Source organism: Sebastes umbrosus, chromosome 2 (assembly GCF_015220745.1).
Source record: "Sebastes umbrosus isolate fSebUmb1 chromosome 2, fSebUmb1.pri, whole genome shotgun sequence".
NCBI classification, from domain to species: domain Eukaryota; kingdom Metazoa; phylum Chordata; class Actinopteri; order Perciformes; family Sebastidae; genus Sebastes; species Sebastes umbrosus.
This window is the reverse complement of record NC_051270.1, coordinates 7,320,699-7,335,296: the sequence shown is the minus strand read 5'-3', so window position 1 is coordinate 7,335,296 and position 14,598 is coordinate 7,320,699.

The following is a 14,598-nucleotide window of genomic DNA, read 5'->3' as shown; positions in this document are numbered from 1 at the left end:
TGCTGCCGGCCAGTGCATTTCACAAACAGCGCTGTCAGGAGCACAGCATGTAGATTCAGGATGGGTGAGGATCTGCAGCGATTGGCATTTTATCACTATTATAGGATTACAACTAACAATTTTATATTTTCTTTGACAGTGTAAAAATCCATGAAATTTTCCTTTAACAGCTGTGAGATGTCTACAAAAGATACTATAACAAGTCTTGCATGCACACTTGAGAGTAAAGCCTGGGTTATACTCCCAAATGGATGTATTGATGGAGAGCTGCGGATACTACGAACGTGTAGTAGTTCTGTTTATACTGTCTGCTCGCTCGAGGACGCGTTCCACACGTGCGCTGTAGAATGCTACACTACCACTTGTAGCATAGTGGCCGCACGGAAAAGTCAGCGCGGTCACAACAAATTGGCAGTACGCGGTCTAGTGGACTCTCGCATACTTGTGGACATGGAAAGTATAATTGGTACTCAGTTGGTTGCAATCTGCAATCACACCACTAGATGCCGTCAAATCCTACACACTGTACCTTTAATGTATTGGAAGTTGGCTGTTAAACTTTGGTAGATTCCTCCTCCACAGCGGTGGTCAGCTTGAAGTCTAGAAACTGTGCAAACCTCCCACTTAGCTCTTCATTTCTATGCTCACTATGTCCACAACCTTTTTCAGACAGAATATCAATGCTGGATGAACCCCTCGCTGCTCAAAAGACACCTCATCAAGATGAGTGGCAAGTGTTGGAGCGAATACTTTCCAGATTGAAAGACTAATAAGACACTTTCCTGACTCAAGGCAAGACCTTTTATTTCATTTCCTCTTCGGTGTCTGTGTGCTTCTTACTAAGCTGAGCTGTCGTAAGCGATGCTCAGGCAGGAACCGGGTTGCACTGTGACCTGGAGGCTTCTACTGTCAGCTCTCCCCGGTGCCATTAACAGGAGGCAGAGGAAAGCAGGCTCCTGAATAGACCTAGATATGAATGGAATAGTGCTGACTGGGAGGTTTTGCCAAACATTAGCTCTTTTTATCACCTGTCACCTGACGCCTGCAACTCTGTCTGTGTAAAGCCATTAAGCAGGTATCAGAGGCCGCCGGGGCGCCGTGTGACACAAAACAAACGCCCTCTGTTATTCTTTACCTGCAGTTCCTGAGGGAAATGGAGTGAGGTAATGCTGCTCCGCTTACATGATACGTGCACATGCAGATAACACTGTGTCTGTCTCACACACACACACACACACACACACACACACACACACACACATACTCTATACACGTACATGGATACAAGCGTGCACACACAGGTCATAATCCTTTATTGTCTGATGGATATACAGAGTGGGTCGACTTCTTTCTAGGACAAACTCTGCTCAGTGAGTCCAAATCTGCCTCCTCTTACCTCCAGCTCAGGCTTGCCCTCTTCTTGAGAAGCATTAAGATATCAAAGGATTACCCCTATAGTCAGCCTTGTAAACATTTTTGGTCCAATAAGGGTTTATTAAGAGCTTCCTCTTCTCATTGGAGAGCGGATGAGGGGAGGGGTTGACAGCTGCATGGATTTTCTTTCACTGGCACAGTTTATACCTTTCAGCCTCACCATCATCCTATTCATCACTGACATAATACTTGGACAAATTCACCATTGAGTCATGTCTTGACAGAGTGTCTGCCAGCTTCCTGTTTGAGTGGATATCTGTGTTTGTGTCTTCTGTGTGATCTTGTGCAGGCAAAGCTAAGAATCAGTGCTCGGATTTATCGCGAGGAACACCTTCTATAGATTTAAGTGTTTACAAGTATTTTTTGCAATTCTCCAAAATTCAAACCAAACTTTAAACGTCAATACGATCCACATCAAGTGATTTTATAAACACGATTTCTGGGTTGTCTTTCTCTCCAGAGGAAAACAGTGAGTCAGTCGGTGGTTTTGTGGCTGAGCAGAATCTCACAAACTTTTTAAATCTGATATATACTTGTGTGTACTGTATTCTTTATTAATGACAGCCGGGTGTAATTGGAGAACGGATTAAAAACATGGTGTGTAAGAAGGTATTTGTAAAAAACAACAGATGTGTTTTAAGCCTGGGTGGGTTGGCCTCAAGCTGCCTTTTAAAAGTTAAGTTTTAAAATAAGCTGTCTTCACAGGAAACAACTTGGCTAGGTTTAGGAAAAGATTGTGGAAGTGGCCTTACTTAAATACGAAAGTTACGTGACAAATACATCAACATTGACTTCTGTTTTCATGCGGGATACGAACACCGGTTTCCTGGACAAACGGCCAGTGTATTTTGACCCACCCATCCACCCCGACATCCTCCCTATACTGCGTTTGTTGCTCTTTATACTTTCTGGTTAACGATTAGGTGGATTGCATACTAATAATTTTGTTGGATAGCCTATATACGAATTGCAGCGCATTACTTTCTGTAGGTATAGCTACAAACCAGCCTGCCCTTTCACACATGTAGCACACAACAGGAGATTATCAGACGCGTTCTCACCTCCTGGAAATACGGGCGTAAAAACACCATGCTCACATAGCCGGTTTGTAATTTGGTCATCAACAACTCTTCTCTCTTGCCATTTCTCGAATTTGTCTGACATTTTCGGCGTCGGCCCTTACCGATAGAATGTCCTGAATCTCATCGTCTCTTCAGTTAAACATTTTCGTTGGCGTCTTCATCTGATGACCCCTTATCTTCACCCTTGGATGTTTTTATTCTTCCGGTTACGCCAGTCGCATGGAAGCGTCATCAACACGCCCACTCGCTTGCTGTGAATGAGCAGCTCTATTCACACATGGGCTCAATTGGAAATTACACAGATTTTGTACTCGTGAGCTGGCAGGGTAAAGTCTGTTTAATGTATGATCCGAATGATTCGGACATTTGTGCTCTCACATACAGCTCCTCTGGGTAACGTGTAGATAAGTTCAGGGTTGCAGTGCATGTGTGAAAGCTGCTTAAGGCAGTGAACTTTTAGGGGTTCAGTGTGCTCGATACAATGTACTGTAGCTCCTCAACCATGTTGTCTGGCTATGTCTGAGGGACAAAGTGTTTGTACCTGTTTTGAATGGCCATACTTGAAGGCGGGTTCATAGCGTCCTCCTGGCTGCATCTTACTGCCTGTCCAATCTTCAACAGCTCTGTGTCTTTTACTGTACGTGTCTTTGTAATTTCCAATAATCCTTTCCAGTGGAAATAAAGGCGCACACTTTAGGACAGATTTTCATGTTGTTTCACTTAGTTCTACGCCCAATATTGCTGAATATTCACACATGCCCGCATCTGGCCAATTGCTGCAGGACTGGGCACGGCTGCTGGAGTGTTTCAGAAAGTTACAAATAATGTGGTACACAGCCCTGAGGAGATTTCTTGTTAACAAACAAAAGTCCTGTTTGCATTCAGTGTTTTTTTTTTATCAAAAAGCCATGTGTGCATCTTTGGGGTCTAATAAATGTGCTGATGTGTTCTCATAACACATTTGCAGGCTAATTATGAAAACATTTTAAATCCTGCATTGTAAAAATCCATGAATACTAGCTTGTAGTCTTCTTCTCTGCCTTTGTTGGCGCATTGCTACATCCACTACACTAAACATCAATCAGTGGCTTAGTGTGAAAAGGATGTGCAGCAGAATCAGAATCAGAAATACTTTTTAAATTGATCCCCGCTTTCTTCCACTGTAAATTAATCTCTCGTGTCTGCTGCGGTTTGTTTGCTGTCGGCTGATTTACTGCTATGGCTTCATCACAACAGCTCTTCACGAAGGAACCCCTTTGATACAGATCGGGGAGATTATTCACAATAACATAGCATCAGATGTGTAAAAGGAGGCAATAGACGGTGCAGTATGTGTGTGTTTGATTTGTGTGGTGTGTGTGTGTGGGAAGCCTGCCACGTACAGTGAAACCCCAGGGCAGCACCAGACCGTATCTAATGGGAATTAAACAGCGTATTAAAACATCGCCCAGTCATCTTTCTGCCCAGCCTCGTCACAACAGTTGGAAACTTCCTATGCTTGGCTGCTGGACAAGCTCCAGCTGTACACCTAATCCAGTGATGGAGGAGTGTAAACTTGCAGCAGTGTATGCTGTATAAATGAAGTGATATAAGAATATGCAGAAAGAAGAAACAAGAAACAAAATTCAAAACTTCTCTTCTAAGTTGATGCGTTCTTCCTGCAGCAGGCTTCCAGCAGTGAACTCAAACTGGTAAACAATGTATTTGTTTTATTGTAGTGCAACTAAAAAGGATCTTTTTGATTGAATATACTGTATATACAGTACACTCCATACTTGCATCATCATTGAATTTGACATTGAGGTACAGGGACTATTTCAGAAAATATGAAAAGAATCCTTTGAGCTGTTGTGAGATTATTCACGCCAGCACGCTGCTGACATTTTCAATGAAGTGCAAATCCCTTCCTTGCAGGGTGCAGTGTATAAGGAATCAAACACACCCAGCAGAGCAGACTTGTGTGTTCATCACTTCAACGTGACTTCTTTTCTTCTCACTGGATCAAATGTGACATGCTGAATGACAGCGTACACATACTGCTATAAGTTTTACAGATTCCTACTTTAAATACAGAGTTATACAGAACATTCGATGGATGGAGTTAGGAAACTAAGTTCACTAAATCATTTCTTTAATAGTGGATAGAAGTGGATAAATAGCCTAATAACAAAATAAATCCCCCTCATTCAATCAGGATTATTCTCCGGTTTAAAACAATGATAAATGGACCTCCCTGACTCTGACTGGAGTTAACATTTAACAGTACTTTTGTACATCAACCACCTGGTCATTGATTTACTCTTCTTGCTTCTTCTTGCTCGATATTCACAAATGCTTTATTTGAGCACTTGTCAAAACATTGTTACAAAGTGCTTTACGAGACAAATAAATGGACAGAGCCAGATGGGAGTGTCAGAAATATGTGCTCCACCAGCTTTCCTCATTAGCCGGGTAATAGAAACTGGCTGGATCAATACTGGAGCAGCAGAGCCATTAAAAACACACTGAAGATGGGTAGGGTGAATACACACTATAATACTATTCAAAATAGCTTAAGAGCTCTACTATACTATACAGAACATAAAAGAAGGAAACATTAAACACAGGATGGATGAGTCTTCCCTTAAGGCCCAAAGAACAAACACAAAGAACAAAGAAATAGAGGCGATGAAGGCCGACTGTTGTGTCGCCTCACGTCACCTTTGTCTTGGCCAAGAAGTTGCATTTGAACATTTGAGCATGTAAATTCTGCGCCTGCGTGAAGTGAGATAACTCTCCACACCACCAGGTGGCGCTAGTCTGTATTGGTCATTTAAAAAGGGAAACCGGAAAACCGAGGATGGCGGATATCATTCCAAATGGCCATGTCGTTGAGAAAATATCCGTGTATTTCAATGATCAGATGAGATGAAAATGAAAAATGAGAAGAGCCTTCTGTGTTTTTCCTCTTGACTTTACTCGTTGGCTTGCTTTCCTCACTTCTGTTTCTCTTCTTGTGCACTGATTCGCTTCAGCTGAACAGCCAATCTAAGTGATTTCTCTCACTGCCAAGCTCCACCAACGATTCAACATGCTGAATCGGCCGACAAACCTCAGACACGGGCAGACTAGAGCCGACGGTGCGGGACACACCGCAAAATCTAGGCCGCCAGACGCTCACCTATGACCTCAATCGGTCCGACGGCCGACCGTCGGCTTGGTGCGTAAGGGTCTTTAAACACACAATGACCCAAAACCACATTTAAGTGCTTCTTTTTTTTCTCGCATTTTATCTCCCGTGGGCCTCATGATCTTAAGTATTAATGTAAACTTTACACAATAATTCTCAGAAACCAGCCGTCAATCAAACAGAGGCGTATTCCTTGGTTTTTCTGTTGATGAAGTCTGGGTTTCTGTAGACAGCGTTTATTTTTCCCTTTTTTCTTCATTCATTATGATTCATTTCTTGCAGCTATGGTGACTCGTTCTAACCACCCAGCTCTTTTTATGTATATTCCAAGCAAACCACAAACATAAAATTCATGTCTTTGTGTGTGCAAACTCAGCTTTCTCTGAAAAGACCTCCAAGACACAAAGAGCAACTGGGTCAAATCACTACTGTGACATAGCACTGTGCCATAAGGGGACAGTCATTCATGGGGAGGCATCTTGAATTAATACTATTTGTTTTAATTCACTGACAAAAAGTATTTACTTTTCACACACGTTTCACTATGAAGTTAAAGCACAGAAGTTAATCTGAAAATAGTCTGGCCTGGTGCCACCAGAGCAGCAGGTTTTTATTCTGCCTGGCAACAAACACTGACACACACACACACAATGGGCAGTTAGCACCTCCACTGGCATGGGCCTGTGTGATGTCATCAAAGACAGAAGTCCCAGGTGCTGATGGGATAGGAAATGGTCTCTCTGGCTCTCCCCCGACTCCTGACACCTGGCTGACAACTGATGACATCTCCCTTTTCATGTAATGATCCCCTTGACTTCAAAGTGAAAGTAGGGGAATCCCACCTCTCACCAGTGGGAAGGTGTGAGATGATTATAGCTGTCCTTTCCTTTTGGGAAATATTCTTCAGATGTCAAACTCTCAAATACAAGCTTTCAGGAAATGTGTGTCTTATGTCATTACGGTCACTTCATGCAAACCTGAGACAACAACCAGGGAACAAAAAACTGACTGGGTCGTCTTATTTCACCCAAATGGATGTGCACAAGCACTGAAAAAGGGAGTTTTCATGATATATCCCCTTTAAATATGTACTTAATAGCTACATACATGATATCTTGCTAAAAGACTGAGGCTAAACTGCATGTCCCAAGCAAAAAGATCATATCTTCACCAGTTGATGATATGGAAATAAAGAAACAACATTGTTCTATTGCAGTGTAGAGTTACGTGCACCTCCCCAGAAATGTAACTACATGTCGCGACGACGCAGACTGCAACAACTGTGATTGGTCCGCTTAGCATCGCATTTCCGACTGCTCCTTCTTCTCCTCATCCATGTCTCTCAGCGGCAAACATATTACTGTGTAGTGTAGCTTAATTGAACTATTTAAGTATAAATAAGTATAAAATGAAAATACTCAAGTAAAGTACAAGTAACTCCTATTTGTAGTTGAGTTTATGCACTACATTCCACCCTGGCCAAGACTGGCTTCCACTCAATGGGGAGATACAACACAGTTTAGTTGGGAACACGACTTTTTCAATGTCACCTGTAACAAACTAATGTAGTTAGTTAACAATGTGCTTCTTTGCTTTGGATACTATAAATTGGCAGGTCATGCTAAGCACTGCAGCTCACGCTAGAGCTGATAAACACAAAGTTACATCCATTCCTTACACTTTTGCTCTTGTTTTTGGTTTTAGAAAAGCTAGAAAAAAAGACACCACCCTCAAACTCTTAAAATGCAGCTCCCACTGCAGTTGCATTGCTTTGGCATGTGGAGAAATCCAAAGCCCGACAGACCTGCTGTGCATTGCTGCACTATGATTGGTCAATCTCAGTTTTGGGGGAGTCCGTTTGCATGATTGACAGTTTACTTATAAAAGATGTTCCTTCGGAGAATCTTCATCTTCCTTCTGACAAGAGACAGACAAGATCCTTTTCATAAACCTGTAAGCTGAGGTCAGACATACGACCTTAACTGTACTGTTCTCTTAAACTCTGGATGGCTGATATCACAGATGCTGTTTCAGAATTCTAGATGGACCATCTGTGAGCTAAACTATAGACTTTCACGTCTTTGATGCTGGTGGGGGGTAGACAGAGATGCCAGAAGGCCTGACTGAGGAAAAGCTACTCAGAGAAAGATGAGGCTACTGTATCAGTGACACTGACTAACACTGGAAACACTCTCACAGATACAGTACCCGTGTGCATGCACATTCATCACGGCTCTAAAACTAGCATGTAAAACTAAAATTGTATTGTCGTGTCTTTCCTGTAGACATTTTCAAATCTAATTTGAGTTATTTGATGGAATTTCACATTGTAATTCCAAGCTATCACATCCTTACACATACACATAGTTTATGTGGTCGGCCCACACTCGATCTATTTCTATCCGCATGCAGGAGGAGATCACACGGGGCCGCAGAGGACGAGACGTGACTGACAGGCGAACCGATGCCTGCCGCTGTGGCAACCGCTGACACAGCCGAAAATAATCCCGGAGGAACAGACAGACATTCACCCCAAAAAAGTTCCACAGATACAAGCAGCAGGGAAATTATAAGGTCTGAAATGAGGACCAGATACGGGACGAGAGCTCAGGACAGGACAGAGGAGGAGGAAGAGAGACGTACATTCTGGAGCCAACGCTGGAAAAAGCAGTGCCACATGAGAGGCAAAACAAACAAACAAAAGCAAAGTGAAAGGGGGAGAAATCATGGGTGGGTGTAGCTGACATATTCCTGAGGTAACAGCTTGCTCCTCTTAATGTTTCAGTGAAATGTTTGACTGTTCAGTAAATAGGCCCTGTGTCTGATTAGAAACAGAGTGCAACCACTTCCTCAGCCAGCGCTACACCCAACCTTGAAAGTTACCATGGGTAACGCTGTGGTATTAAGTGTATTAACAAACATGTAAGTGTTGATGAGTGAAGCCAGTATGTTCAAACCAGAGCAGCCCAGCCTGTGCCCCAAAGCAGGGACTCAATCATAGTGTGGGATCTGGGGTCCAAATGTAGCACTTGAGACGGCTTCAAGGGGCCGCCAGCAAAATAGAAATATTAAAAGGCGCTGTATTTAGCACTTCGCCATTAGTTAATCAAATAGTCTTTTTAGAAATGTACAATGCCATTGTAGGTAAATTAAATAAATTAAGGAGACAGGGTAATATTTAGAGAAAAAAAAATTAAAGACGCAAGGATTAACAATTGAAGTCCTAAATTTATGAGAAAAAAACTCTGAAATTATCTGAGATAATAAAGTCACAAAGAACTTTTTGGTTGTATTTTTTGTTTTTTGTCAAAGAACCACATCGCTTCACTTTACAAGGTTGGATCAACCTCATCACACTGCAGTCAAGTCAGCCATCACGCACATACTGACTATACATGGGCATTTGTGATTTATGGTAAATGCATTGAAACGGCCCAGATCAAGCTGACGGGGAGAGCTAGGGACGGACTTGAAGAAGTTAGCGGAAGGATATACGTGTTGACTACGTCCTTTTTTCAAAGTAAGTTAGTGTTAAAAAAGGGTATATACAAAATACATAATATGTGGAAATAAAATTAATTGGATTATATTCACAAGAAGTATAAAACATGCCACCTGTGTCCCTAATAAATTAAAAAGAAAATGCCACTAAATTGTGAGGGAAATATCTTTATTCTTTGATTTTTGGGTTGCTGGAAAATCATTTAATCAATAATTCTTGACATTGAGTTGAGGACATCTGATACAGACAAAATCAAGCATTTTACTGTTTTACTTTCAGTTTAGAGATATGCAATGTCTTTTATAGCACCTCAAGTATTCAGACTCTCAGAGTTTTTTCTCGCAAATTTATGACTATAATCTCAGGGATTGCTCAAACTTTTTTCTCGTAGATTTACGTCTTAAATGTCTTTTTTCTAACCTACAATGGCCCTAATACGCCGTCGTAGAGTTCATATATGTCTTTATAGGTATATTTTTGCAGTCTACGACTTCGATACCATTAACTTGTCAAAGGGGATCTTTTCTCTGGTTTCTCTCACGTCGCGTTCCCAGGACAGAAGGCTCGGGGGATTGACCTTGTCTTAGTGTGGTCTCTAAATCTTACAATCTATTTCCATCTCTGGCCAGAAAAACCCAACTGCTTATACTTCCCGCTGCAACCAGATATGTTGTATTGCTTTTGGGAAACAAACAACAGACTGGACTGACAGGTCCTGGTAACTCAACGACCCGTCTGGGGGAGAGACATTATATGAGGAAAGGGAGAGACCGCTAAGGGCTTCAGACAGTTGGTGTAGTGTGCCGTAAACAAGCACATCGTCTGTCAACACGGTGGCACGGCGCAACGGGCTGCGGTGTGCCGGGGTGTAACACCGTTCGGACTTAAAAACATCTGTAGCCACCACCAACAATACAAAGTACACTTTCATAAGGACAGAGAGAATTATCCATGCCGAGAGAAACACATGAACAGAGGAGAAGAAATAGCAACAAAAAAAAGAACCACATCAGCCACATAAGAAAAAGCCCCTCAGTCCACAAGTCTTTCCACTTTCCACTCTTATTGCTGTGTGTTACGGTGCGGCTCCGCACATGGAAACAAATAGGTGGGCCAGAGCAGAGCAATCAGTCAGACAGCGTGTCAAACACGAGCAGCTTATACAACAACTCAGGGACCTTCACTGAGAACTTGAGGAAACAGTGTGGTTGTGTTTCCTCACTCACTCTACATCACACTGTGCAGATGACAGTGCAATTACCCTCTAAAGTACAGCGCAGGAAATTTCCCAGCAGCCTCAAATCACTGACACTCACACTTAGGGCCAAGTACGGGGCCACCAAAATTGCATCTTACATCTTAACGACAAGTAACGCACGCAGTAATGAGCCAATGAGGTATAATATCATCATCAGCGGGCCTATTCTTAAGAGGAGATCGGTTCCGTAATGTGTCATCGTCTGTCGGAAGAGAGTGGGAATATTTTGACGTTATTTAAAGCACACTATTAAGAAACTCATTATATATTGTAATGGATAGTACGTCCTTTCTCACTTTACCTTCATCCATTAATGGGCTCCAAAGGGCAAGTTAATGCTGCATTTCCATTTTCTCAGCATGCTTTACTGCTATTGTTCATGCTTATAACAGTGAACTAAATAGAAAGTGACATTTTTACAGCCTCACTATGTTCGGCTGTCACTAGTTTTTCAGGATGGGGGAAACACACCAATCTCATCTGGTGCAGGTTGTGGAAGTTGCCCTTAAAACCAAACCTGGCATCATGTTTATTACAGTGGCTGAGGCCCTGGTCCGACCTGGTATTAACATGCGTCCTCAGTGATCCTATCACAAGTGGACAGCTTTAAGTACGTCTGTTCACACCTGGCATTAGAATGCGTCTCCACATGCATCTTGAGTGACCACTTGTGATCTGATCTCACTTCCCCGCTCTATATGCAAATAAACACGTAGTAAACACACGGCTAATACAGCAGACACATTACGACGTAATATTACAGAAATGTCAATAGTAATACCTTACATATTCATGAATTTTATCAACATCAAAATGAAATGTTATTGTATCGGCGGTCCCCTCCGTGTTCCCGCTGCTGCCGCCTTTGCCAAGTAACAGCGGGGAACAGAGCTTGAGATTGAAAGCGAGCGAACGAGTGGACGGGCAAGCGGTTGTCAGCTCTAGGCAGAGAACTAACACATCACTGACAGTAAAATAATGCACTTCCCGTGCCAAGTCTGATAGTCTGTAGATATGTAGACCATAGATAAGATATATTTAATTAAAATACAGTTGTACCGACAGAATACAGTAGTGCACAGAAGCCGTTTCCATGGCGCAAGGCTCGCATCTGCCTGTCTCTTCACATGAGGAGCGCAGGGACTTGACTAGGCGGTCTTTCAGTGTGGCCCGAGACACATTCTCACACACACTGCTAAAAGATGTGTCCATGTGTGACCCAGACCACCTCTGAATGTGGCCTGACTGATCGGATCTCAATGCGTCCTCAGTGCTTCTTGAGTGCATTCACACCTGTACTTAGAGCTGTTTGCATGTTAATACCAGGTCTGAACAGAGCCTGAGAGAGCAACACAACCACAATGAGACAATTACTTTGGGGTTGTTGGAGGGCACCTTTGACACAGCGGGGAAGAGTAACATCAAGTAGTTGGTTTAATGAATAATTGATGCATTTTTAAACAACTCGCCCAAACACTGCTGCCAAAAAGGTTCCTCTGGTTATGTCTATTGCGTGCTTTGGCATGCTGTGAAGAATGCTAAGCCCTTTTCAGATACTTACAGCAACTGTTCCTCCAATGAGATGCATAGCAGGTCTATTCAGGGGCAGAGTGGCTCCCACTTTAGGTCCACTGAAGTGGCCCACCTTAATTGGGAAAAGGTTGCAGGGGCGGTAAACTACAAACCAACAACAAGACTTTTGATTGAAAAAACAAGCATTTTGACAACCTAATTTGAACTTGCACCACCCACCTGCACAGACAGCCTGTTTTCGCTCCCAGTGTGTCAAATATGAAGCCTTTGTCAAGGACCTAGGTGTTTGGTACTGCCGCACAAGGCACTCAGAGAAAGTGCGCCGGGAGTGACTGTGGTGACAAAGCTTTAAGAGCAAAAAGACACACTGAGCGGGCGGGATAGGAGGTGAATGGGTCCAACAAACACAAGGCTTTCATCCAGGAGACCGCTGTTCATGTTCTGTGCTTTAAATTTCACTTTCACATTAGACTCCACTATGCGTTCATGTCCCATGTTCACAACGTTCAGTTTCATTTTCACTATACTAACGTAGTAGCTTTAAGCCCAACCCTGTAGTTTTGTCTTTAACCTAACCAAGTGGTTTTGTTGCCTAAACCTAGAGTGACGCCAAGGGGTGGGACAAAACGGCAGTATGTGATGAGTTCTGATGAGAATGTGTTGGCACAGAATATATATCTGTTATTTTGGTGAACTTGGCAGCATCCTGCTCCAATATTTGTAACGTATATTTACCTACCATTTCCTCTCACCTTTTGCTCTTTGTCTTGTGTTTATTAGTGTAAAATTTGTCACCATGTACTGTGGACTGTATACTTGGTTACGTGTAATGTGAGTGTTTAATCGGCTTGAATGTGTGGAGACAGCGTACAACTAGTAGCTCTCTCGCCTGTCAGCTCAGCCCGAAACAAGACTCGATATTGTAAGCCGAGAGAAAAATAGAAAAATAATCCTTATGAGGATCAATAGATGTACAGGATTTTTCCTGCGATATGATTACATTTTCGCAAGATCCTATACAAGTGTAGAAGCAAAGTGTCACTGCACCTGTCCTAATATTGTAGGACTAATACCATAAAATGGTAAATAAAATGCCATGGCGGGTGATTTGGTCAGTGTATTCTAAACACACGTTGAGTAGCACAGACATTCATCAGCCCCATGAACATATTGCGGGGTTATTAAGGTGATGTTTTATTTGGGCTGCGCTTTGTGCCCTGCCAGAAAAGTTGGCATGAGCTGTGAGAAGCCTTATTATGCTCGGCGGAGTGTGAATATCTGTGTAGCGAGCTGGCTGTGCTCTTCAGCTGTGTGTCTGTCGGTGCATTCCAGCAACCTGTCCAGGTGTTTGCCAGCCAACGGAATGGAAAAATCTATACTGCAGGACCACCTGTTCACAACACACACACACATGCTTTAACAATATACGAGCCAGTGAAGTGGGTGTGACCTGTCACTTCATGACAGATTTAATTATACGACCCTTAAACACTTAAACAGGGTGCTTCCATTTTGGCTAGTTTAATTGACTATAGGGGAGAACTGAGTAAAGCATAATGCTGCCTTGAAATGCTGTCAGAAATATTAGAATATTAAGGTCAGTGACTTAGGAAAGTCCATGCAAACAGAAAAGATTTTATGTGAAAGATAATGTCATTTATAACCCTAAAATAAAACATTTCACTGGCAGTTCCACATATGCAGATGAAACAGTGCCTAACGTGGCCTGACATACATCAGCTCATCCTGCAAATGATCATTTTATACTAGAATAGGTAAGTATTGAGCCTTAAGCAACAAGAAATCTGTATCCTTTCTTGTTTGTGCATCTTGTCTGCAGTTGTTCATGTGCAGTGCAACCACAACAAGTACAAAGAATGCAGTACAAAGAAGAAGTAGAAAAGGAAACATCTTTTGCGTAAAACTTTAGTGCTGACCGAGGCAGAGTTGTAGGACAATAAAAACTAAAGATGGCATTGCACATAAACTGCGACCAAATGTGTGGGTGTGACGCCCTGATGAGGACTTGTTCTCAAGCCAGGATTCAGTAAAGGCATTTATTTATGACTTTGAAGTTACACAGTTATTTATATGTTTGTCTGGTGGTGAGAGCAATTTCTTGGAATGTTTTTTTTTTGGTCAGTCTGTATTTGCGTTATATTTAGCATGAAAGCACAATATAATAATATTACGGCAGTGAGGGAGGAAGTATTAAGACCCTTTATCTAAGTAAAAGACACACTCAATTTTATTTATATAGCCCAATATCACAAATCACAAATTTGTCTCAAGCACATTTCCTTGTTATAGCACCTCCATCTGGTCAGTCTGTATATTGTTGTTGCCTGCTAAGTGGTGGAGATTATCCAAATTTTACTGTTATTAAACTTAAAATTTGTATTGCAGTTGTGGAGGAAGTGTAAGTAAAAGTAGTCTACTTACAGTATACAACAATGTAACAATACTCCACTACAAGCAGAAGTGACACAAGTGACTGAAATGTGGCACGGGGGCCTTATGTGGAAACGTCTTAATCTTTAACAGTATTGTGTTTTATGTAAGCTTAACACATGCTTCTTTGAATGTAAAATCTTAATCTTAAAGTCACAAAGCTGTCAGA